This window comes from Callospermophilus lateralis, chromosome 11 (assembly GCF_048772815.1).
Source record: "Callospermophilus lateralis isolate mCalLat2 chromosome 11, mCalLat2.hap1, whole genome shotgun sequence".
NCBI classification, from domain to species: domain Eukaryota; kingdom Metazoa; phylum Chordata; class Mammalia; order Rodentia; family Sciuridae; genus Callospermophilus; species Callospermophilus lateralis.
This window is the reverse complement of record NC_135315.1, coordinates 107,317,585-107,344,966: the sequence shown is the minus strand read 5'-3', so window position 1 is coordinate 107,344,966 and position 27,382 is coordinate 107,317,585.

Sequence of the window (27,382 nt, the reverse complement as noted above, 5' to 3'; positions counted from 1 at the left end):
GAGTCGACCCTGACAGGGGCTGTGGGGTCAGACGCTCGTGGGTTGCCTCTGTGTGTGATCTGGGCTTCCTCACAACATGGCGGCTGTGTTCCCAGGACTGTCTCAGGGGAGGACACCAGGGGGAAGCCGTGCACTCTTGTGTGACCTCACCTCACAGCATCCCTTCTGCTGCAGTTATCCAACGAAGAAGTTGCCGAGAACACCCTTACTCCTGGGGAAGGGGGGATCTGTTGGCACTTCCTATTTTGCAGACTTCTGGAGATGTCTTTATACTCCTCTACAGGGCAGAGGGGACTTAGAGGAGGAGGTTCTGCCCAGACCCAGAATGGGATGCCCTCGCTCACCGCAGACAGTCCCTAGGAACGTGGGGCTCCCCATGCAGGGCCAGGGAGGTGGCCTCCTTCTCCCAGAACCCACCCAAAGGCCTACAACTGGACCTCAGTCAGTCTGTGGGATGGATTGTCACCTGGGAGAACAACACTGATTTTCTGCTTTCTTTCCCTAACTCCTATTAACATGTTGGTTAGTTGGGAGTCCTCAGGAGTCAGAGGTCCTCCAGAATCCCTTCCTTTTCTTTTTCTCCTCTACTTTCTCTCTCCTTGTCTTCCTCCCCTACCTCTCTGATATTAGGGTCCTGATTAGACCTGCCCCCTGGAGGCAGCTCCTTCCTTGGAACCAAGCTTTATGGCCACTTAGCACCTGGTACAGCCACTCAGGACCATGTCCCGCCCAGCTTTCAGTCAGCCAGGCCACAGCTTCTCAGGAGGCTGAGGCAGAGGTCACACAGCTCATTTCTGGGAAGGTAAAGCAAGGGACAGCTAACAGGGGTCTCTTCTGGGGACAGGGCTGGGTCAGGGATGTGGTTCTGCTCGCCTCTGTAACTTTAGAGCCCAGTACATAGTAGGTGCTTAGTTTTGCCTGGCATATAGTAGTCACTCAGTAAATGACTGTCAGTTGTGTGGATTCATGTTTCCAGAGAGGGACCTGACCTTTATTTTCTGCCCTTCTCTGTGGTGGTGATTGGTTTTCATCATGGGTGAATATAAAACAAAGGTGATTCTCAGTTTTTGAGTGTGATCCTTCATCTTCTGACCTTTCTCACCCATCACTGTGCCCAGGAGAATTCCGGCTCCCGTTCACATGACGATGCGCAGCCATCAGTACATAAGTGTTGCTCTGAAAAACGGGGAGAGAACTGGCCGGCCAGCCGCAGGTCTGTTTATTAAAAGGGGAAACTCCCTGGAGGTGAGCGAGGGCCTCCCGGCCTCCCTGCCTCCCACTTCTGCTCTGGGTTCTGTGTGGGGATCTGGTGCCCAGGGCTCTCCCAGGCCCTGGGTCGCCTCACGGAATGAGCCTGGCAGGGGATGGGGAGCTCGTGGCAGGGATGGGTGGTCCCCACCGGCCAAGGTAGGACCTCCGTGACATGCGGGGGGAGGCTGCTGGGCCTCTGAGGAGACTTGAGGTCATGGCCAAAGGGCCAGCAAGCCAAGGGGGTGCTGGGGGGGAAGCTGCGCAGGGGACACTCCTCCTCCAGTAGCCCCTCATTTCTTCTCTCTCTCTTTTTTTCTCTTTTTGGTCCTGGGGATCGAGCCCAGGGGAGCTTAGCCACCTCCCCACCTCTGCATCCACTTGACTTTTATTTAGAGACAGAGTCTCACCAATTTGCTTAGGATCTCACTAAGGTGCTGAGGCTGGCCTCAAACTCACAGTCCTCCTGCATCAGCCTCCGCAGAGCAAAATATAGAATTATTCTCTCTTCAGGGGGGTTGATTACCTTAATTACTTTTATTACCTTTACCTTTGAAGATCCCAGATTGCTCATTTCTGCCTCTCCTGTGAGAGGCGACCACAGATCTTCTCTTGGTGCCTGTGGAGTGGGGACAATCAGAGGCACAGCTTTCTGGGGAATTGAAAGGAATTTTGAATTGCTTCTTGTGAATGTCCTGGTGCCAAGGAGCGGGAGCTAAATCCTGGGAGAGGCTGGAGGCCACAGAGCACACGGGGCAAAGCTCCAACTCTGACAGTCTTTCTTTTTTCTTCTCCCTCCTCATCCCCCTCTGCATTCTAATTTATTTACTTATTTATTTTTGGTGCCAGGGATTGAACCCGGGGCGGGGGGGGGCTTGACCCCTGAGCCACGTCCCCAGCCCTTTCTATATTTTATTTAGAGACAGAGTGTCGCTGAGTTGCTTAGGGCCTTGCTAAGTGGCTGAGGCTGGCCTCCAATTTGCCATCCTCCTTTCTCAGCCTCCTGAGCCACTGGGATGGCAGGCGTGCACCTGGCTCCTCTGTGTTCTTAGTGTGATGTGGGGAAAAAAACTTTCTACCCAGCAAATTTTAACTTCGACTTGAGAGAGAAGAATTACAGGCCTGGACAACTGTCCCACTTAACCCAGAAAATGGAAAGGCGATTTGGTTTGACATAAATCCACCCAAGGGGAACATTCTGAAGTTAAGGGGGAGAAAATCACCAGGTGTCTGGATCTGGGGATATTTCAAGCCAGGGGATTTGAGGACAGTCCAGGCAGTGGAAGGTGCCCACAGGCTGAGTGGGGACATGGTGTGGGGAAGGCCTGGGTACCAGAGAGTGACCTCATGAGGGGAGGAGGCGGCCGCTGGGTGAGTGCCCAGCTGTGGCCAAGGTGCCTCGAGGTTGGCAGAGGAGGCAACCAGGCCACAGACCTCTCCTGGGGCTTCTTGGGCCAAGCACATGGTGGTGTTTGGAGACAATGTAGCACTTAGAAAGGGGACTGTCACCAAAGCAGCCACCAATGGAGCTCACCTGGAAGCCGAGGCACAAGTCCCAAGTCAACCAGGTTTCAAATGCTGGCTCTGCCAAGTTGGAACTGTGTGACTCAGGCACACACCCCAGTATCTCTGGGCCTCCTTTCTCTAAATTACATGGTGGACATGGTGGTCAGGGCACTCAGGACACTCCCCTCTCAGAGCCACTGTCAGGGATGAATAAAATGATAGCAGGTGTATGACGCTGAGCTCCCCAGTGTGGTGGGAAACTAAAGCTCAGAGAGGTCAACTGCCTACCTCAGGTCACACAGCTTCCTGCAGTGAGATGAAGTCTTTACCCCATTGTCCCCTTCTGATTCTCTTTGGGGACTGGTAATCGGCACCCCCGGGGTGGGCTGCTTGAGATTCCCCAGAAAGGAGAGTGAGGGAGACGAAGGGGGAGGTGGGTGTGGGGGACCCTCACACTCCCTGAAAGGCAAGGAAATTGTTTGCAATTTCCTTTGCTGAAAAGCACCTGGGGAGGTGACAGAAGGTGGCCTTAGGGCAGGACATTAGGGTGCAGAGAGGAAGGTCAGGCACAGTGGCGTTTGGGGGTGGCTCTTTGGGCTTACCTGGGCCAGAGAGACTGCAGCCCTGTCCCCACAGCAGCACTCACCTGCCTTGGCCCTCTCTGTCCCTGGACCCTGTCTGCCTGTCCCTTTCTCCCTCTACCAGAGCTCCCGCTGGTGCCTGCTCCTCCCTCTCCCTGCACCAGTCCCCCCACCTTGGAACCAAAAAAAACGGCACCTGGTGGGGGGCTGCCAGTCTGGAGATAAGGGGCAGGGCGAGGGGACGCCCGGATCTGGGAAGGGACAGGCAGGGGGCACCCTCGAGCCCCCAAGGGATCCACTGAGGCCTTGGAGGTTCAACTCCAAGACCTGCTTTCTGCACCCTGAGCCCTGGGTGACCTGAGAGTAGGCGTCTGGGTCTTGTTAAATTCTATTAAAATGATTTCATGGGCCGGGTGACGTGGGGCCTGTCTTCCCAGAGGCTCAGAGGCTGAGGCAGGGGAACCGCCAGCTCAAAGCCAGCCTCAGCCACAGTGAGGCCCTGAGCAGCTCAGTGAGACCCTGTCTCTACAGAAAACCCAACATAGGGCTGGGGACGGGGCTCAGTGTTCCAGTGCTCCTGAATTCAATTCCTAGTACCCGCTCCTGACCCTTAAATAAGGAAATGCCACGGGTTTTTTTTTGTTGTTTGTTTGTTTTTAATGTTGCTTCTAGAAAATTTAGAAAGTGCCTGTGTGTGGCTTTCACCCTTTCCTCCTGGACAGGGCGGCTTTTGAATTTGAAGATGTCCATCCTGGTCACCAAGGAAGTATCTGTCCAGCCTTAGCCTTTGGGTTGTGGCTGCTTTTGTCCTCTGGTCTGTTCTCTGACTTTAGAAAGGAGACAACCTTCTCCTCCCACTGAAGCGAACAATGTTGAAGTGGGGAGATCAAGAAATTCTTGCCACTAATGACGGTTTCAAGAACCCCTTTCTGGAACCCACCCCACTGTGTCCTCACGGCGGTCCAGGCAGTGAGGGTGATATCTTTCTGGAGTGGGGTCATTCTTAGACTCTGAGGTTGGACCCTAGATTCTTCCCTTGTTGGGGCTTGATGTTCACCATCAGAGTTGACTGGGTGAGACCCCAATGGAGTGAAGCCTGCTCTTGGCCCCCAAGGCTGGGGAGCCTTTGCAGGACTGCTGGAGTGGCCCACCGAGGCAGCAGGGGCTGGTCCAGGGCTCAGAGTGGGAGACCCGAGGCCAGGCAGGAAGCAGATAGGAAGGCCTACACATATGCCAGGCACCTTCTGTGTGCACCAGCCTGGACAGACACACTGACCCTGTGCTCCGGAGAGAGTGGCTGAGAAGTCCCAGGCCCCGACACCCCATGCTGGTGGGTCATAAGCACTGTCTCCCCTGGCTGCCATGTTGGTCCTGTGAAGCAAGGTTCACTGCACATCCCATGTCCCAGAAAAAGAGCCTGAGGTAGAGAGGGGCAAAATCCACATTAGCTCGGTTCCAGTCCTTCTTTGCTTGGCCCCAGGCCCTGAGCCTCCCTGGGGCCTGCCTTCCTGCATGGTTGTGTCTGAATTCATGGTCCCTGCTCTTAATGGAACCCTGGAGAACCAGGGCATCCTTTTAGCCTGGGCCACCCTGGGGATGGTGACACTCATGAGTTGACACCCCGCTGAGTAAAGGACTGAGCACTTTGATTTTCCCCAAAGGCCTTGAGTGTCCAGGGTGTTATTGGTGAGAGGAGAGAGGCCTGTCTGGCTCTCACTCACCTGCCTCCTCTCAGAGCCTCTGCCTCCCTGGGGAATTGCAGGGGTGCCCAGGGCACGTGGTCACCCCACACTGGAGCATTGACCTTACTGCACCCCCTCCCTGTGTCCTGGGCATGAGGTCTTGCCCAGGAGACATCAGCTGGCCAGGCCTCAACTTGCTCCCCCACATCTGGGAATGAGGACCCCAGTCATGCAGGACATGGGGACTCTACTGAGGGACCATGGGAGGGTCTGGAGGAGAGGGGGCTTCCCTGCCCACCTGGGCTTTGGTATGGCAGGACTTCACTGATACATGTAGGGGACAAAGATGGCTAGGGACATTATTAGTAGAGTTTGAGTTATAAGACATCAGCAATTCTTACTGAGACCCAGACACCATCCTGTCCTCACCTCTTTCACTTTCCTCCCCGCCCCGCCTCAGCTCCATCTTCTGGCGTCTCACCACCCAGGCAGCCCTCTGCCTCAGGGCCTTTGCATGGCTCTCTCCCATGACCTGAACCACTTTCTCCAGAAACAGTCATAATCACACCCTTCTCATTAGGGTGCTGCCCAAATGTCACCTTCTCCAACAGGCACCTTGGGACCCTGTTGAAACCCACAGCCCCTCGCCCCTCATTCTCCTAGTTCTTCTCTCTATAGCATCCTTCATTTCCTATCAAACCTTATTTTTAAAAAAGTCTCCTTTTAAGGGGCTGGGGTCATGGCTCAGTGGTAGAGTGCTCGTCTAGCACGTGCAAGACCCTGGGTTCAAGTCTCAGTACCACATAAAAATAAATAAATAGAATAAAGGTATTGTGTCTGACTACAACTAAAAATAGAATATTTTAGAAAGTCTCCTTTTAAGGTATTCACGCTGTTGATTCTTGTCCATTTTCTCCAAAGCTGGGACTCTCACCTGACAGTCTGGCTCCTGACTGTCCCCTCTGCCCCGGCACACAGCCTGGCCCACACAAGGTGCTCCGTGGATGGGGTGGGACCAACCCGATGTCCTCACTCCTGTACTTCTAAGGGTTGTGCAGGTGGGTCCTGATCATTGTCACACAGGAACAGCAAGTGACAGTGCCGTTGGGTCCCCTCCAAGCTCAGAGATTGTTAGTCATGAACCAATTTATTTCAGGAGGGGTGGAATTGGGCTGGGGACACAGACATGAATCAGGGCATCAGGCCTGGGAAGGCTGACCTGGACCCAGGTGCCCATTTTGCAGGTCAGGAAGCTGAGGGCATTTGTCTTGGCCTGGTGGTCCTGACCCCGAGGGCTTCCAGCTGCCCCTCCATACAACCTGGCCCCAGGCCCCAGGCCGGACTCCCCAGGCTTCTTCAGGACATGCTGCAGGAGAAGAGGGGTACTCTGGGAGCCCATGGGGGGCCTGGAGAGGCGGGGAAGGGACAAGTACCAGGGAGGCTCCCCTACCAGTCTCTGGACACTTAAAAAACATTTGTTCTTATTATTTTTTAATATGCAAAATTGAATGAGTGCTGTGGTTGGGCTAAGGTCCCAAAAGGCCCGTAATTACAGGCCTGATCCCAACCCAGTGGAGCTCTTGGGAGGTGGAACCTACTGGGAGGTCTCAGGTCACTGGGGCTGTGCCCTTCTGGGACCCTGATCTCTATTTTGTTTTTGTGGTGTTGGGGATTGAACCCAAGTCTTCCTACCATTGAGCATCATTCCACAGACTTTTTATTTATTTATTTTATTTTGAGACACCATGTTGCTAAGGTGCTGAGGCTGGCCTCAAAGTTAGGATCCTCCCAAGCTGCTGTGATGACAGGTGTGTGGCCCATGGTCAGACTGCTGCCCTCTTTCCCATCCTAGCCACGAGGTGAGGTGACCAGTTTGCTCCACCACAGGCTCCCCACCATGATGTGTAACAGGGCCAACTGGGCATGCACTGCCACCTGAAAACCAAGAGGCCAAATCCACCTGTCTTTATAAGCTGGCTGTCTTGGGGATTGTTACAGTAACAGAAAGCCAAGGACAGGCGAGAATTGTCTGATTTTAGAAAATTATCATGAGTCTGTGGATCAGGTGTTATGTGCTGACCAAGACTCAGGCTGGTCCAAGACCTGACACCTTGATTCAGTCCTAATTTCCCTGGGGTGGCCTATAAGGAAGATTAGGTCCATTTTACAGATGAGGAAACTGAAGCTCAGAGAAGAAGGGGATTTGTCCAAAGTACAGGGTCAACAGGCTGGAGGAACCAGGACCCCTCTCCAGGCTGACCTCTGTGATGGAAGGGGCTTCATGTTGGGTGGGGGGATCATAATTTCTTACAAAGAACAGAAAATGGGGGTCGGTGGGAAAGAGGAGCCGCAGACCGAAGCCAAGGGAACCCTTCATTTCCATTTCCACCCGAGTCCCTGGAGGGTGTGTGTCCCGTTTCTGTTTTCTTTTGCACCTGACCTGGCCTATATAGGGCTGGGGATGTGGCTCAAGCGGTAGCACACTCGCCTGGCATGTGTGTGGCCCGGGTTCGATCCTCAGCACCACATACAAACAAAGATGTTGTGTCTGCCGAAAAATAAATAAATAAATATTAAAAATTACTCTGTCTCTCTCACTCTCTCTCTCTTTAAAAAAAAGAATTTGCCTACATTGCACATGTCCTTAGAATTCATGGGAGGCTTATTTAAAGGTAAGAGAAGGTCATACTTTAGATATGAGTTGTCTCTGGAACGCTCAGGTATAAGACAATGCAGAAAAGTTTCGAGGTGAAATGATTGGGTTTTGAGAGCTTCATCCTAATGAGTGCATTAATCCACTGGTATGGATTAACTGTATGGTAACTGTAGCAAGTAGGGTAGACCTACAAGTAGTCAATCAGAAGGGGCATGCCTTTGGGGTTCCTAGTTTGACCCTGGTGAGCAGAGTTCCAAGTCTGCTTCCTCATTGCCATGTCCTGAGCTGCTTTCCCACTCCCTACACTTTCTCCACCATGTTCTGCCTCACCTTGGCCCCAGAGCTATGGAGTTGTTGGTCAGTGGAGGGAGACCTGAAACTATGAGCTACATAAGCTTGTCCTGCTCTAATTGTTGTTGTTAGATTTTTTTTTTTTGGTCACAGTGATATGAAAGGCAACTAAAACACAGACTAATTAATCCAGCAGGAAATATACAAGGCAGTACAGCATTTGAAATATGGCCTGGGTATTTCTAGCTGCTTTCAGCCTGACTTACCATGGGGCTCAGGAGCAAAAGCCAGGGGAGAAAGATCTAAAATACTTGCAGGTTTTCCAGAAAAGAAAACTTTGTAATGTTGGGGCCAAGGATGGAGTGGTGGTAAAGAGATTAGTTCCATTACACAGAAGCCATCTTTAGGCATCTCAGGAATGGGAAGGACACCACCCTTAGCAGGCTCAATGACTTGTGGAGAGAGTGTCAGGATGCCCTGCTTGCACAGGGCAGCCTCAGAATCCTTATGTCCAGATTCATTTTGCTGTGGAACTAACATCATATGGGCTCACAGGCCATGGTGCAGGCAGGCCTGGCTACTGTCCTCATGCCCAGCTGACCTTGGTATTGTCCATGTGATGCTGGATGTCAGGCTTACAGAATGAAGAGTTGTGGGGTTGTTAAGGTTTGCATTGATACTACAGAGGAAACACTGGTGGCCAGGAAGTACATGTCACATTCAGAGTGCAACCCAGTAGTCCCAGAAACAGTGATTTGTCAAACTGTGAGAGTGGAGCCAGTGTTGTGGTAGATAACTCAGTAGGTTAGCAGTGGCAGGCCTATGAAACACCTGCTCAGGAAAGTGAAAGTCAGTGAGCGCACCAGCTCTAGGGAGTGGTCCCACATCAGACCAGGCTGGAGGGGTGAGGAGGTTCCAGCTCTCGGGGACCCATATCACACCATCAGGTGCCCTAGTTTCACACCTGGAGCACTAGACTTAATGGAGCACAAGACTTAACATGTGCCCTGCTGTGCTTTCTCAGTTTCCTCCTTACTACTGTCCTCTTCTTCCCTTTGGGGCTAGTTGTGTTTCCCCTGTGTAGTTGTATCTTGGAAATGTGTTAACTTTTTTTGATTATTAATGAGGATTGCAGCCAATGCAGCTACAAAAGTTTGATTATGCTGCTTTGCCTCCACCCACGACAGTAACTGAAGAGGCAGAGAGGTGGGAGAGGAAAAAGCTTCATTGGCAACAATCCAGCATTTCAGAGCTGAATGGCTAGCTCCTGGTTTCATCTTGCTTAATGCTGCTGAGTGAAAGTGTGTACACTGTGTTATGTGGAATTGTTCTCTCAGTCTTGGGCAAGTGGACACAAGCAAAGTTCACTAGTGTTGACAGACTGTCTTTTAGAGTGGGTTGGGTTCATGGCTCAGTGGTAGAGAGCTTTTCTGGAATGTGTGAGGCAATTCTCAGAACCATATATAAATCAATAAAGATCCATGGACAACTAAAAATATATAAATTAAAAAATGTCATTTAGAGAAGATGGGATTGTGTGGGTTTTATCTGGGTCTAGTGGACTATGACCCATTCCATACCTGTGAATCTAAGATAATGTGATTGTTTATATGCTTGCAATTCTGAAGGTGTGTGTGTCTGGTTTCCCTCATAGTCAGTGTCTTCTGTACACTTCTGCCAATACCCTTTCATTTGGACATTTCCTGTGACCCAGTAAGAAGGAGTGCCCAGTGCAAGGGCCCTTTTAACTGACTTTAGTGCTTTTACTGACTCTATGGTTAGTCATTAAGATATGGTTCAGGGTGTAGGGGTAAAAGAAAGCTATACTCATAAAGAAAAAAGAAGAGAATGACAGAAAGAAACCTTTCAATTCAGGGTTCAGTATCACTGTGTTCCCTTGAGTCTCAGAAGAGAATTTGGACAAGAACTATTTAGAATGCACTGTTGATATTTATGAACTCTTAGAGTCCAAATGCTTATTTATTTATTTATTTATTTATTATTTATATATTTACTTATTTATTGCTGTGAGACAGACATGAGCTTTTGGGGACAAGGGGTAGGTGTTCTGGCATTGACATTTGGTGTTTCTCAAAGGCTCACCTGTTAAATGTCTAGTTCCCAGCTGAAGGCACAATTGGGAGGTGTTGGAAGCTTGTGGAAAGTGGGGCCAAGTTGATGAAAATTAGTTCATTGGGGATGTGCCCCTGATGGGGTACTGGGACCCTAATGCACTTCTGTCTCTGTCCCTCTCTGCTTCCTAGCAGCCATGAGCTGATCAGTTTTCATCTGCCACACACTCTTGGCCAGATGTTCTGCTTTGCTACAGGTCCAGAGGTAAGAGGGCCAAGTGACCATCTCTGAAACCATGAGCCAAAATAAATCTCTGCTCCTTTGAGTGTGGTGATCTCAGGTATATTATCACAGGCTTGGGAAGTGATTAGGACAGCTGCCGTCTAAAACACAAGTGGCCCCAGACCCTTCCTCTAACCAGATTCACTTCTTCTGTCTAAATGTAGCCTGGAAAACCTGACAATTTACTCACTCATCTTTTGAGCAACAAACATGCAAGTAATATCTTCAGGTTAGAATTTGGGCCTGTAAGGATGCCAAAGGCCTCTTGTGTGAGAACACTGCAGACCCCATTCAGAAATTGGAGCTGACGTGACTGAGGGGGCACCCAGGTGAAGAAGTTAAGCCCTGGCATGGGAACACCAATTGCACAATGGTCTGGCCTTCCAGCTAGGAGACATCCATCTGGGCTGACAGTGGATACTCAAAAGAGTCTATGTGGGGTGATTCTCTCCTTTAGATACCCCTTAAGTGTCCCAGAGTACCTTCATCTGCAGAGGCATTATCTGAGAGGGCTCTCTTCCTATTTGAAGGGATTTTCTCCATATTGAGCAGCTATTGAATGGCTGGCAAGTACCTTTCAGTTTTATAGGAGGGAATGTGCTCTCTCCTTTGCACTTTTATATTTTCTTACATTTTCAACAACAAGGTATGTGCCTGAAATCTGCATCTTCACCCCTCCACCTCTCTGTGGAGTGTTGCAGTCTCTGGCTGGGCACAAATCATGAGTCTCCACACAGCTTGTAGATTCAAACAGCAATTCTTTTTTCCCGAACTCACACCGGCCGTCTACAAACACGCTCTGGGGGAATCCACATTCTCTGCCCAAATCCACACCGCATGGGCTTCTGTCTCCCAAAATATACTCTGACCCTAAGCACTCAAGAGGAACTCAGCAGCAGGATGCGCTCTATTCTAAAGGGGGAACACCCTAATCTCCTAATATGCTAAACTGCCCTATTCTAAAGGGGGAACACCCTAATCTCCTATTATGCTAAACTGCCCTAGTCTAAAGGGGGAACACCCTAAACACGGGTCCTGCCCTGGTCCTTGAGCAAGGTCACCTTTCAGAAGTCCTTCCACTAGACAGCATGGGAGTAAGCTGGCAAGGAATTTGTCATACCTACTTGGCTGATGGCTCCCAGCAGTGGAGGGCCCACAAGATAATATCCTTGAACTGCATGTGTCAGTGTTCAGATTATGTATTGATGTCCTCTCTCTGTCTCTGTCTCTGTCTCTGTCTCTGTCTCTCTGTCTCTCTCTCTCTCTCTCTCTCTCTCTATATATATATATATATATATATATATATATATATATGTGTGTGTGTGTGTGTGTGTGTGTGTGTGTGTTTGTGTGTGTGTGTGTGTGTGTGAGAGAGAGAGAGAGAGAGAGAGAGAGAGAGAGAGAGAGAGAGACAGAACTCAAGAACTTGGTCCTCTAGCACCAGGACTTTGTACTTTCATGTGTTTCATGTGTATACATATGGAAAGGATATGAAACAAGACACCATAAATTATCTTGTGTGGAACTGTTTGATTGTTATGTGTAAATATTTTCTGAGTGATTTCTTTGGTCAGTGTTGGCTGAGTACCTTTTGGTGATACTGATTTCTGGAAGGACATGTGTTTAGGGTTTAGTGGTGCATCTGTAGGTGTTGTTGGCATTGTGGACTATTGTGAACGTGACGCTTGTGAATGCATTTGAGAAGTGCTAGAATGGTGTCTTACCATTATGTGTTGGATCTGTGCATTTTCAGATTTTAGAATGTATATGTATATTCATAGTGTCTAGGTGAGAATTTAGGGGCATAATCTTTGGTGTACAGATTTGGAGAGAATAAAATCATTGGGTATGTTGGGGTGTTTGGAGTTATGTATATGTGGCACATAGATGTGTACAGATTCTGTTGATAATGTCTCAAGTGGACTGCTGTGTACTTTCTTATTTAGGGCTTTGAGGTGATCATGTAATTCTTGGGAATGGAGGGTATGCTTTGTGAGTACGTAAGAAACTAGCAGTGTCTGTATGTATGAGATTTGTTGTTGAACTTTATATTCTGAGTCATTCTGTGTACATGCATGTTTAAAGCATACAGGTGACTGTATATGTTTTCATTTGAGAATACAAATTGTTGTCATATGTTAATAAGTAATTTGCTTTGTCTATTTAGTTACTGAGGGAATGTTTGTGTGATTGCATTTGGGTGATACTGATTGGTTTGTGTTTTTCTGGGGTCAAAGATACGTGTATCTGAAGCACACCAGATGCTCCAAACCAAATGACTCTTGCCATAATTAAGCTTCTTCTCTTGTCAGATCAGCAGCATGTATGCAGAGGTTACTGGGGTTGGTAGCTTCCTCTTTCTTGTAAATGCCAGGTTTTCTCTCTTTTTTTTCTTGGTAAAAACTTATGAAACCTGCGTCTGCCCTAGAGAATGGAATGAAAAGCACTTGTCAATGAATCTTCAAGCCCCCTTCCCCCCATGGAATACAAATTTCAAAATATTTTGAAATTATCTGTCCAGAGAATGTTTCAGGCATGAGCCGCACTCTAGATGGATTGGCTACAGCCAATAAACCTACTTTTTGAAAATTCCTCTGGTATCCAGGCTCTTTGGTCCTACTTTATGTCTATTTTGTTTCTTGGAAGTGACTGGAATATGTATGAGATTTTGTAAGGAAAATTATTGGTTGGAATTGTTTGGATTTTGCTGTGTATTTGTTTTAATTTGGGCATGAGGACTCTGGGTTTACAGTCAGGCATCTGGAAGATAGGAAGTTTATGCAATTGAGTATTTTCAGAGTTCCACAGTGTTGTGTGCTTTTGGCTGAGTATATCAGAAAGTATGGGCAGTTCTGTACATTAATAGTGAGTTCTGTGCCCTTCAAAAGTGAGATAGCATGTACTTTGGGTCTGTGGGACTACTGTAAATTTGTAGATTTAGACAGACACGTGTGTTCTCAGACTTATGTAATCTAGGACTATAATGTATTTAGGAAGTGTGATGGCTGAGTATTCATTCTCAAACTGTAGATGGGTGGTGTGTGTTTCCACTGAGAGAATATAGGAGTTATATTTATATGGGAATACAAGTTAGAAGGCTTGGGTACTAACAGTGTATATGGGTTATTTATGATGTGGTGGGACTTGTGAATAATTATTAAGAAGAGTGTTTGGAGTATTTTGATGAATACTTTTTGATATTCACAAAATATTTAATTTTTATTTTATTTTATTTTATTTTATTAGGTTAGGAAAGGGTGTGAGATTAGACAGTGCAGGGGTAAAATGTGTGTATTAGGGCCACACATATGTTATGTGTGTATTTGGGAAATAACAATGAGTAGATTGTAGTTGACATCATTGTTGTGTACTTTTGGAGAGGGTTGGGAAACTTTATGTGTGTTGGGAGTTGGTGTTTGCATATCAAGTGATTCTGGGGATATGGACTCATGTTTATGTGTGTATGTTGGTGGTTGTACCTGTGTCGTTTAGTGTTAAGGATGTCACATTTTTGTAATCAGGGTATTTCTGGTTGCACTCAATCTTGGAGAAATTCAAAGAGATTTTTCTGTATATTGTATTTCTGATGAGAGGTTCAAGTCTGTGAGATTTTCCAGAGTACTTAGGGTTTTGTTTATGTGACTTCTGGTAACAAGTAGGGGTTTTTTTGTGTGTAGGGTGGTTGTATGTTGTATTTCTGTGTGCGTGCATACTCAGTGTTTGGTGATATCATGTGTATGTATTCAGGAAGTGTAGAATATATAGGAATGTATAAGCATGTATTTGGAAAAGTATACATTATAGTTGCATGTCCGTCAGTACCTGGGTGATAACAGGCATGTGTATTTGTGGGTATGTATAGAGTATATATTTTTTTTAGAAAGGAAGTGGTGGTGTGTGTATTCAGGGAAATCAGGGATAAGGGTGATTTATGCATCTGTGTTTTTGGTGGGATGGCAGTGAGTTATGGGTCATGCACCTGTTTCCATATGTGAGGTGTTTCAATGATATCTGTGGCAGAAGGGGTTGTAATGAGTGTGCATTTTCACATGTACATGCCTCAGCAAGGGGTGTTCACAGGTCTCTGTGGCTGGGTGGCATTTGTGTCCATCTGTGGCTGTAAGGGGTGGCAGGAACACATTGGTGATGACGAGCCTTTTCCATGTGCACTGATGCTTGTTTCTGTTGATCTGGAGCTCCAACAGTGATTTCTGCTTTCTCATTCTCATCTGACATCTGTCTACATTAGTTGTGGTGGTGGGTGGATGTGCCTCTTGGATCCTGGGCTGGTGGATGGAAGCTAATCAGGGGTGGCTCCTCAGGAGTGGTGGGGGGAGCTTTTCCTCCAAGATGTGAGGTATGGCCATTGTGGCTCAAAGGGACTGACTCTGGAAGGAAACTGCCAGGACTTTCGCAGATCCAAAGACAATTGTTGAGAGATTTGTTTGTGGTCTACCTTTTGCCTCCTCGCTTGCATTTTTCTCTGCCAAGACAAAGACAGAGACCCTAAGCACAAGTCTCCCCAGGACCCTCCAAGCCTGGTGGTGTCCTTGGCCCATATGTGCACATGACTGGCCTCATGGTGTGCATGCTCTGGCAACATCACAAGCTCTATAATTATTACACCACTGCACCTCAGTCAGATTAGGAGAGGAATTAAGAACTGCTTGTATGATACTTGCTTTAAATTTTCCTGAGGAGCTACTCTTTGTATTCTTTATTTCTTGGCATGACCAAGTGAGTGATTCTTCCTTTCAATCTGAATGATCCCTTCACATTTCTACTCATGGAGAACTTCCTTCTGATCAGTTTCTACTAGTGGAGAATTTCCTTGGTTTTTATTTGTGTGGAAATAAGTAGAAGGAGTTTAATTTTATATACATTTTCAAATACACACAGCAAAGTTTTGCCATGTCCACTATTTGGGAAGGCACATCAGTGGTGTTTATTGCATTTATTTTTCTATTCTTCTGAAACCAGCATGCAACCACAGAACTTTTCTCATCTTGCAAAATTGAAGTTCATTTGTTAGACAGTAATCATCAATTTCCCTCATGCCCTAAGAAGCTACCATTCTCCTTTTTGTATTATTTTAATTACTCTGTGTACTGTACTTCATATAATTAGGATCATACAGTATGTGTTCTCAAGGTCCATCCCTGATCTACTATCAGCCATGATTTCCTTTGTTTTCTAGACAAATAATATTTCATCATGTGCTACATGTAAAACATTCTTCCTTGGGATAGGAAAAGGGCAAAATTGTAGATTGAAATTGACCAAACTATCCTATATACATATAAGAAGAGACCACAGTGAGTTTTATCTTTATGCATATCTGTAAAGTACAAGTTAAGAAAACTATAAATACATGGATAGAACACCAGTATAGAAGAAGAAAGGAAACAGGGTCAGGGAGGAGGGGAGGGAAAGGGCAAGTTCTGGAGACTGACTTGGAACAAACTATATCCCATGCTTTTGTATAACCATAATTCACAGCTAAAAATTAAAAAAAAAAAAATTCTTTCTCAATGGACCCTTTAGTATAATGAATATTTTTGGAGTAATTATTAACATATAAATATCTCTTCAAAAGAATTAGAATTGAAGGGTCATTTGAATGATCCTTTTGATAATTTGAGGAACAACCCATCACTTTCCCATGGAGCCTGAACTACTTTGCATTCTAACCAGGATTCCAGCTCCATCTCATTCTCAGAAGCACTGGTGTTTTCTGTTTTATTTGTGGTGGTGGGTGCTTGTGCCTCTTGGCTCCTGGGTTGGTGGATGGGAACCAATCAGGGATTTTTGTGTTTTTTGTTTCTTTCTCTTTCATCATGAGTGTGAAGCTGGATCTCATTGTGATTTTGATTTCTCCACTGATTATTGGTATTGAACATCTTCCCATGTGCTTCTCAGCCATTTGCATATCTTCTTTGGACAAACATCTGTGGAAGTCCTTTGCCCATTTTACTATTGGGTTGTTGTTTTCTTATTGTTGAGGTATAAGGACTATTTATATCATAGATCTTAATTCTAATCAGAAATATAATTTTCACATGCTTTCTTGCATTTAGTGAGTCATCTTTTCACTAATGACTGTGTCCATTGATGAATCAAAGTTTTGGTGTTGATGTAGTTCAGTTTGTTTCTTCCTTTTGGTGCCTGTGCTTTTGATGTTCTGTTCAAAAAGTCACTGTCACATTCCCTTGTCATGGGCTTTTTCTCTTGTGTATTATGAGTTTTAAAGTTTCAGATCTTACATCTAGGTCCTCTATTTATGTTGAGTTACTTTTTATCCATGGTGTCAGATAAGGGCCCAGCTTCCTTGTTTGGTGTGTGGCTATCTATTCAGTTTTCTCAACAGTATTTGTTGAAAGATTGTCCATTTCCATGGAATGCTGTGGTCAGAAATCACTTGAGAATTTATGTGATTTTTTTTTTGTTCTTGTTCAAAATGTTTCTAAAGTTGGTTGCTTTCACATTCCCTATCATTTTAGGATGAAATTTTAAATTTTTGCAATGAATAATCTCTGCATCATGTACAACAAGACTGGGATCTTAATTAGAATAAGATGTATTCCATGTTTTATGAATAAATCAAAATATTCTCTACTTTGATGTAAAATGAATATGAGTAAATAAAAATATAAAATAAAAATGGCATTCATGAAAAAAAGAAATTAGGAATTTTTTAGGGATGGGACAGAAACTGTAGATTTCTTTGGGTAGTGTTGATATGTTAACAATTTTAAGTGTTCCTGCCCATGATCATTTGATATCTTTCACTTTTTGGTGTTATTCTAAGTTTCATTGCTTGTTTTAATGTCTTCATGTTTGATCTATTTTATTGGGTAGTACTACATTGGGTGTAGTATTACATTTAATTTTACTTGTCAGATGAAATTGTTTTCTTGATTTTCTTTCAATATTTTTTTATTATTAGTGTATAGAAACACAGTTTTTGTGTGTGGGGTTTTGTAATGGCACCTTTGCTGAATTTATTCATTGTTGTGATTATTTTCTTGGAACCTTGAGATTCTCCAGATGTAACTTTATCTTGCTTATGAACAGAGGTTGTTATACTTCTATATTTCCATTTGGCATGCCCTTGCCTGTACGTCTTGCAGATTGATCTGGCCAGGATTTCTAATATGTTAAAAAGTACAAGTGAAAGCATGCAAATTTGTCTTGTTTCCATTTTGGGAAGAAAATATTTTATTTTCTGATTATTTAATGTATTAGAAAGTCATTTCTTATGTGTGATCTTTATTTTGTTGTTGTTTGCATTCTCCTTTTTTTTTTGGTATGAAGAATTGCATTCATGGTCTGACACATGCTATGCGTGCATTCTCCCAACCACAGAACTAAATCCTGACCCTTTTAAAAATGTTAAGACAGAATCTGGTGAAGGGGTTCAGGGTGGTTTAGAACTTGTGTTTTTTTCTGCCTTGGACTTTGAATAGCTGGGATTAGAGGTATACACCTTATCATCCAGCTGTTTTTCTTTCTTCTTTTTCTAGTTGTTTTTCACCTTCTAATCATGAAAGGTGTTCTTGCCAGATGGATGCAATGACAAGGATTGTAGTTCCAGGTTCTTTTTGTGAACAGATAATTGAAGGAGGCACACACTAGACAGAGCACAAGGAGTTACTGAAGTGAAAGTACACTGCCTTAGACAAGGGGCAGTGGGCTCATCTATGGGAATGGGAGGCCTTGAGGCAGAGAAGGAACTGGGAAGCTGGCTTTGAGAAATAAAGAGACCAGATCTGGGATGCTAAAGTTAGTAAAAGGATATGACTATCACTCCATAGGATGTGACTACAACTGACTTTGGCAAATACAAATTTTTATCAACAGAGAATGTTGATAGAAATTTGATTTCTGTAGCTTCATTGGGAACTTGACTAATTTTAGATGAGATTAAGTAGAAGACTTTGTTTAATACTGCCCTGCTTCTCAAATTCGAGGCCTATTGACTGCTGGCGGTAGATTCTTTATGTGTCTTGGAGTCATAAAAAAAACCCAACTACTTATATGCTAGCTACTGCAGGGTTTGGAACACCTCATTTGACCAAAGGATCCCTTTTCTCACTTCATGGAAGTCAGGAGCCTTACCAGAGAAAGGCAATAGACTTAATCCAAAATTACTGTTCTTTTTTGTCATTTTAGTTGTGCATGGACACATGAGATCTTTATTTAGTTTCATGGGGTGCTGAGAATCTAACACACAGCCTCACACAGTGCCAAGAGGTTGATTCAGACACATCCCTTCACAAAGCACTTTACCAAAGAGCCACAGGGGAGGCACCTTCATTTCCATTTTAAAACTGTTTTTTTGAGGCTTCACAAAGGTGTGGCCTGAGGCAAAGACCTTCCTGACCTGCTGGGGAAGTGAACAATAGGTAAGAAAAAAGCCCAGGGACAGACTTTTTCACAAGATGAACACTAGGGCACTGATAGCTCCTGTTCAGGCTACTTGGGTTGCTATCTAGCCAAGCAGGGTTTCTCCACTGAGAGCCTTAAAGGTCATACTAATTTCTGAATTTTCTGAGATGCTTGGCATTCCTTTCAGCAATACAGTACCATGTCACAGATCTTGGAGCTGGTACATATCTTGGAGACAAAATTACAAGCCAAAATTCAGGCCAAAATTCAGGAAGAATACAGAAATTTTGGAACATAGTAGGTGTTGCCCATCTGCAAAGCAAGCAGCAGTCTATTCATATATTCATTAGGTGGAGTGCTGGAAAGCTTTGCACTGATGCATACTGTTTCCTAATTCTTTGTTTCCAGAGACTCAGTAAAAACTTCCTGAGATCAGGTTTTGGAAGGGCACAGCCAAGAGTAGGAGAGATTAAAGGCTCAGTCACTGTAATCTCCTCTGCCACCTACAAAGTTGTGAACTGCTGAGCATTTTCCATTCCAGATATATATTCACAGATATTCTTCTTCTTCTCCCTCTATTTGTGTATAACTTGGAGTGATGTTAATGTCAAGGCATTGTTCTGGATGACAGTGGGAAGTGTTCTTGTGTAGCATGTGTTCATATAAATGTTGGATTGATTTTATTATTTTCCCTTTGAAGTATTGAATCTCTGACCCTAACCCTTACCCTACTAGACTCTGAGTACTAATCCTAACATTATGGATAAAAGCAAACCTAAAATAAAGAAATGCAGGCATTTCATAGGAGGAATTGTGTATACGTTGATTTTCCTTTTGCTTTATCAAGGGTATGTGTTATAAAACCAGTCACATTTTCATTCTAATACTTCTTCATAATCTTCAAATTTATCAAATTTATAACTTCTGGATTCCCTTTCTCTGTAGCCTGGGTCAGAACATGTATTGTTATATACATATACATTGCCCTTCCTGCTAACACAGGTACATTCTTTGTACATATCACATGTACAAATTCCATGAACAGATCACTCCCCTCAAACCTCAGGGGAACTGAAAATTCAAGCACTGGTGAGCTCCATAGTTGAACAAGTTTATATGTAACCCCATGTAGAGTAAAATGAATATTTTTGTGATCTTTGAATGATATATGTTCCATTAAGAATTTGGATTTGCATATCTATTGCTACTTTTTCATGTATTTAATATATATATTTCTCTCTCTCTCTGTCTCTGTCTCTCTGTCTCTCTGTCTCTATCTGTCTTTCTCTCTCTCTCTCTCTCTCTCTATATATATATATATATATATATATATATATATATATATATATATATATTGAAAGGAGTTTCCTTACCCCTTAATGGTTCCTGAAAGCCACAGTGCCACCTACTTCATCCTTGAATGATGGCTAGGCCAATACAGTGAAATATTTGAAATTCTCATGACCAGGAAGCACTGGAGGACCTTCGGATCTCCTGTTGCTTTTCATGACTAAACCAGATAGTGACTTTATTGACTGGAATTCATGAAAATGGTGTAGAACAGAGATGCCATTGAGTGGAAGCCTGCTGGGAACTAGGCCTGGAGGAGTGGAGTGCAGGTGTCTGATAAAACATCTGTAGTGGAGCCATGTGGATCTGCCATTGGCTTCCAAATGACATGTGACTGACGTGGGGCAGTCAGGAGACCCTTATATGTAAAGGCCTCTTGTTGTGGGGAGAGGTTTTGGGGTGATAATCAGAATCAAGTTGCTACCCTAAGTGGGAAAGATGTATGGGATAGCAGCCCAGTTGGTGTTTTCTTCTGCAGACCCTGAATCACCACACGTGACAGAACTCCCTCCAGTGCTGTGTCCCAGTTTGTTGTAGGGACAAATGAACAAGGCACTGAAGATAGCTGCAGCCAGGTTCAGAGAGCACAGTTTTTGCTGTTGTCAATCAATCCCTTCAGGGAGTTTCAGAGTTTTATACCCAGCGTGTAAGTGGAAGGGCTCAGAAGTTCACAGTCTGCAGATGTTCACGTAAAAGCAGCTTTTTATTTCACTGTTCTGGGCAAGTTAACTCTTCAAGGACAACACCTGAGAAGGGGAGAGCTTATTCTTATCTTTCTTCCTCCCCCTGCCAGCTGTTACCATGGAGCCCATTTGTAACTTATCTCAATAATGTAGACATCTCTGTGAAGCCCAGCTCAAGGCCAGAGGCCTTGTTTGCACATTTCTTCAAAGTACTCTACTGGATACCTTTGTGAAAAGTAGTAAGGGGGTGTCCAGCACCTGGAGTGCTGGTATCTTCCTGGCCAGTGGCCAAGTAAACAGGGCAACACAAAAATAGAAAGTTTATCTACATTGAACTCTTTTGCAGAGACTCTTTGGCTGACATTCCCCAAATCAGCCATGGTGAAGAGGGCTTTTCTGTGGAGAAAGGGGGTACCACTTCATTGGGTCCCCCTCTTCCTCCAGGGAGTAGTCTTTTCTGCTATCCTTTAATAAAGCTCCAACTTTCCACTCTAAACTTGCCTCAGGGTGCTTCTCTGGTGTTATACTTCAGCACTGGGAAAGCAAGGCCTCATTACCAGGAAACAGCAGTAACTATAACAGTCAAAGGACAGAGATAATGCCAAAAATAAAGTCAACATTTAGAATTGAAGATAAAAATAATCTTTAGTGCTAAGAATTCCTTAATTTGATACTTTAAAAATAATAACAACCTATTGCCTGGGGGCAAATTTGTGACATATGCAGTCAAGGGGAGAAATAAAGAATGTCCACATGCTTCTGCCCCTTTCAATTCTTTATTCATTCAAATTACTCAATACAATTTTACTCTATAGGTACTTAATGAAGAAAACAACAATCCTTAATGATAGGCACTGCAATGGAGATAATCAATTAACAATAAGCAATTCTAGATTAATTAATTCACAGAAAACAATTTTAGATTAATTCTGAGCATTGCAGAAAATATTTAATCATGACAGGCTAGTGACATTTTTTTTCTGAATACTAAGTTCAAAAGTCTCAAGTCTTAGACTTTATGTCCTGCAAATGCACACTCTCTCAGACAGCAGTGATCAGGTCCCAAACCAAAACAGGCTTTTTCTGGTTTAGGGTGGACCACCAGTTGAGGAGAGGGTCATAGGGAGAAGTTGCAGCTCTCACAAAGGTCCAGATAAGATGGTAGAGTTTGTTAGCAGTAAGGGTCACAAAGAGAATCAGGAGAATGATGGCAAATAATGGGATGTCAGTACAGGTCCTCATCAGGCTCTCCAGCTTGAAGAAGAGAAGAAATTTTTTTTTTTAAAAAAATGGCATCATGGGCATGAGTTCTGACTCACCTCTCGTAGAAGATAACAAAAAAGGATTCCATTCTGGATACAAGGTCAAAGAAGGTCATAAAAAACAAGAAGAAGAAGAACAACAACAAGGAGGTCGTGACAGACAGGCCTGGAACAGGGTGAGATGAGCAAGTTTTCTGGGCAGGGAAATTGATTGGCTTGTCCAGACCAAATTTGTTTTATGAGGTCATAATTAAAGTAGGAGAGCAAGAAATGAGACAAGTCGATGACGCCATTGGAAAGCTGAGTTAAGATAGAGAAGAATAAGAGGGAGGCCCTGTCGATTCTAGAACGGAGAGGAGATGCAAAGAAACGGGTATTTCTGGAAGGTTGTTCAGCAGGTGCGTGTGGGATGGATTGGCAGAGGGTGGGGAAATGTTAGAGGGAGAAGGAGTGGGGAGCTATTTCAGGAACTGCCAAGTTTTCTTCGGGGTAGTGGTCCTTATTTTCTAACTACAAAACTGTAGAACATGAAGGCTCTGCTTTGGAGGACTAGGAGAGCCAAATAATTATCATATTTGATCTCACCCAACCCCTGATTTTCTTCCTCGGTAACAGATATCTAGGGACCTAGGTACAGCCTGAACCCCTTTACAGAAATTTTTATCTGGCAGCCTGAAATAAAGAGATTTTGTTTGCTCGTCTCCTCTTTCCCATTTAATATCAGACACGATGATCAAAGATGGAGAAAGTATGTAAGAATCTGTAAACACCATGGGGAATCTATAAATTGTCCTTCTCTAACGGGGTCCCCAAGGCCAAGGTGAACTTGATGGACTAAGAGCTGAACTAAAAAAGTGTCAGAAAAACTTAAGTGAGTCGTTTTAATCATAGATGATGATGGCAGCCGAGCTCACCACTAGGAGAAGATAAACTACTCTATGTTTGACAAGGTACGCTGTCTGCATTTCATATGCAACGTCTTGAATCTTCACAACAGCCCTGCAGATTTGGTCCAGGACAGCTACCCCACTTTGGTATAACAAACTGGGTGTTAAGTGGATTAAATGACTAGCTCAAGATCTCAGATTATAAAAAAACAATTGATTGGAACATGGGTTTCAGTGTAGCAATTATCTATCTCCACTATGCCATTAATTTGGAAAGTGTAAGGAAAAGGACAGTGTTTTAGAAACTTATAAAATACAGCTTCCTGCAAGATTCCAGTGCTTCTAGTTTGTGAATAAGACATTTGAAATCTTCCCTTAATGATTGAGAGACTTCATTCATGGAAATACAGATGTCAATATGTAGTGAATTTGAATGTGCTGCTTAATACTGATAAATACACATTGGAGATGAAATCTGTTTTATTGATAAATTGGTAAAATTACTAATCTCTTGGAAGAAGCATCAGAGATCCGTCGGATGCTATTTTAAAGATATCATCTTGTCACACAGCATTTCTCTAGCAAGCAGTCCTATTACCTGTAGACTTGTTATAATAGACTTTTTGTAACCCTAGTGGAAATAAAAAAATTATGATTTATGCCCTGCTTTATCTTTCAAACTGAAGTCATTGAGACCTGGTGAACTTTGGGAGAAATCGGGTCTGCAAAACTTATACAATAAAATGTTGGACTTTACGTTTTATTCATACAACACACAAGGGTTGCAAAGAGCCCTAATCATTTCAATAATAAATCTAGTAATCTAGATGAAGGCCTGGCCTGACAGTGATAGTGTGTGCCCTTGAATCTAGCTTGGCTTGGGCTCATGCTCCTAACCATTAAGCAGGAGGGGCGTCCAGGGCACTCTGCATAGTTTTATATCCTCCAGACTTTGCCAAATACCAGCCATGCTAAAGGAGTTGAATGTCCACTCAGTGATGGGACAGGAGATGTTTGGGTGTGAAGGGCTTTGGCTTTAGCCCATGCTGTAGCTACTGTTAATCCACCCGGGACTCTCATCCAGTGAGAGAGAAGCTAACCTTCACCTGATCTAATCCTCAATGTGTTTTTCTAGAATGTCTCTGCTGCTCTGACCTCATTGCTCAGCACCTGATACCCCAACAAGCCCCAACTGGCTTGCTTTGCCCTCACTGCTCCTACCAAGAACCACATCCACCTCTCTCAGATCCCAGACAGGAGACCCTCAATCAAAGCTTTCCCATAACTTCCTAACTCATACGTAATCAAAAGCTCATCCGTCTCACTCCATAGATCTCTCTAATCCCGTCTTATTTCTCAATATACATCTTTTTATTTCTTCGTTATCAAGAAAAAAAAAATAGATCACCTTTTAAAATAGCCCTTCTGAATTTCATGACATAGTCCCCTTATAATTTTCAGGGGAATGGCCCGGGGCTGGCTGGTGACAGCTTCCAAGTTGTTTTTACACTACCTGCAAGCTAATCATGGTGTTTAAATTTTAAACGGATAAACAAAATCAAAAAGGACACAGGTGAACACAACAGCAAGTTTAAAATTCGATGTCTATAAATAATGCTTTCCTGGAGCACATCTGACTTGTTCGCATACGGGACCGTCACGGGCAGCTGTCACTCCACACAACACAGGACAGGAGTCACAAAAGGGTTGATGGCATCTGAGGAGTCCTGCTCCCTTCTCTCAATTTCTCACTCTATCTGGCACATTGATCCTTTTTCTAAAAAACCAGAAGATCTAAAATGTGAACCATCTGACATTTCACAGGAAGAGGCTGCTGACCTTTGGCATTGTAGGATAAATAAGAATGAATTATTCAGTGGGCACACGAGATACGGGCACTGTCCATTCATTATTTAAGCTAGACCTCTCACCTGGAGACAGGTATCATTTTCTTCACCTTGTACTTAAACAGGTCGAGACTAAAGGACTGATATGTCTTAGACCCAAGGACAGCACTGAAAATTTGTGGACCTCACAGTTCATTCATGGTTTTTATTTTTTCTCTTTGATTAGCTATTTCTCCATGTACTTGAGAATAAGTCAATACATCAACAAGGGTGAAATCACCCCGGACCCTGGAATACACACATGATGTGGGAAGTTAGGTAATGACAAGTGACCCCAGAGAAATCCAGCTAATCCAGGAAGAGAGGATTGCATCAATATATCGTCTCAGCCTCTCCTCGATTCCTAAATTTACCTGGCACATAGTTCCTTTTTTTTTCTAGAAACATTAAACCCTTGGAAATCCTTTTTCAGGTGGAACTTCAAAATTCCTTTTCATCACTTTTATCTGTTGATCAAATTGTTCTTTAAAAGAATAGAATTTTTTAAAGTACAATGTCGTCCCCTGAATCCCACATGACAATTTTAAAAATCAGTGCATGGAATCACTGTCTATTTGAGCCACCTAGGTGTATTGTCTTTTATTTTCCAGGACATAAAGAATGGATCAAAGATAAAAAAGAGACAAGGAAAAAAGTTCTGTGGTCCCCAAAGTACCTTTACCTTACAGACTCACAGTCGAAACTAAGGAGATTGTTCAGGAATGAAGAAAATAGACAAATGAAATCCAGCCAGGATAATCCAGGTAGTCATGTGATAATTTTTCTTTTTTCTGCTCATTGCTCAGTTCTGGTTTGTGCCACAGCACAGCATGGTGACTAAGCTTAACCAACAAAACTCAGTCGGCAAAGTTAACCGACCCTTAAGAGAATACTGTGATTTTTGTAAACCTTGCTTCTGAACTTGCCCCTAAGAACAAAAGCCAGCATTTCTAGATCATCACTGTATATTAAGTGCTCTGAATAGATGAGTTTGCTCAATCCTCCCAATGGTCCCATAAGGTAGGTAGTACTAGTGGTTACCTCATATCACATATGAGTAAATAGAAGTTCAGAGACTGGGGTCTTGCCCACAGTCAATCATCTAGTAATAGAACCAGGCTTGAGCCAAAGTGACTCGGAACAAGCGGCCCTGCTCCCCCATACTTGGCAATCATTTAATTAAACAGAAAATAGTAACTATCTTTTCATTAGATGTCTGCATAACAATTTGGTGACCAATCTACAACAAAACCCTGTTTGTGGTGGTTTTGAGTTTCTCTCTCTCTCTCTCTCTTTTTCTTTTTTGGTACTAAGGACTGAACCCAGGCGTGCTTTACCATTAAGCCACATCCCCAACCTTTTAAAAAATTAATTTATTTATTTATTTATTTATTGATTGGTGCTGGGGATTGAACCTGGGGCCTTGTGCATTGAAGGCAAGCATTCTACCACCTGAGCTAGATCCCCAGCCCCCCTTTTTATTTTATTTTATTTATTTATTTTTGACACAGAGTCTTGCTAAGTTGCTGAGGGCCTTGCTAAGATCCTGAGGCTGGCCTCCAATTTGCAACCCTTCTGCCTCAGCCTCCTAAGTTGCTCGCATTCTAGGTATGTGACATCATGCTTGGTTTGGGGTTTCTTTTAAAAAAAGTGATGTGTCATGAAGATAGTGTCCCCCCAAAGACTTTTGAGGAAAGCATTGAGTTTGTCCACTTTGTCAATAAACAACAACAACAAAAATAAAGAAAACAACAGCACATGTTTTCTTGTGAGAAACTTCAAACCTTATTTAGCAGAGTCTAAAGATTTTAGCATTTACATGAAGATATGGAAAACATCAACATCTATAAGTCATCTGGAAGGTAATTTGCCATCCTTAACGAAGAAAGATGATCAATAGAAGGGCTGATTATTAAGTTTTAACTATGGCAACACTCGCACATACACAAAAATCAATACACACTCGTTCATTGAGTCAGAATTAAGACCCAGAGGCTGAAAATGATCCAGATTGCAATGAATTTTTTTTGTAATAACATTCTTATGACAAATCTATTTGTGCAAATTTTGAAATAACCAGTCCCGAGGACACACCAAATTAGACCGAGAAGACGCAAATCAAGAAGAAAGCTTCACTCTCAAAAGGCATTTGGTTAAAATAAAAGGAATAGCTCCCAAGTCCTCATTATCACACTCCCATTTATTTGGCCAGCTCAGAGGGACCCAACATCACCACTTTCTTCAGATTAGAAAGGTCTGGGTTTCTATGATTTCTTGGCTACATTGTTCCAGAGCAGATGTATCAAATCCAGTAGATGATGGGGTGGGGCAGTGTTTGCTCTGGACTGAGTTCCAGACTTATACTTAAAGCTATTAAAATCAAACCAGGGCTGTCTGCTTGCTCTGAACTGTTTTCCTCCAACACGCCCTTAAGCCATGATGTGCTGCCTCATTTCAAGTCCAGAGCCATGCAGTCCACTGACCATGGACTGAATCTCTGCATCTGTGAGCTCACATAAACTTTTCCTCCTTTACCAAATAAATAATCAGGGAAAGGTCTGATGACCTCCAAGCCAAACCAAGCTTTAGTCCCCAAGTTCCATATGG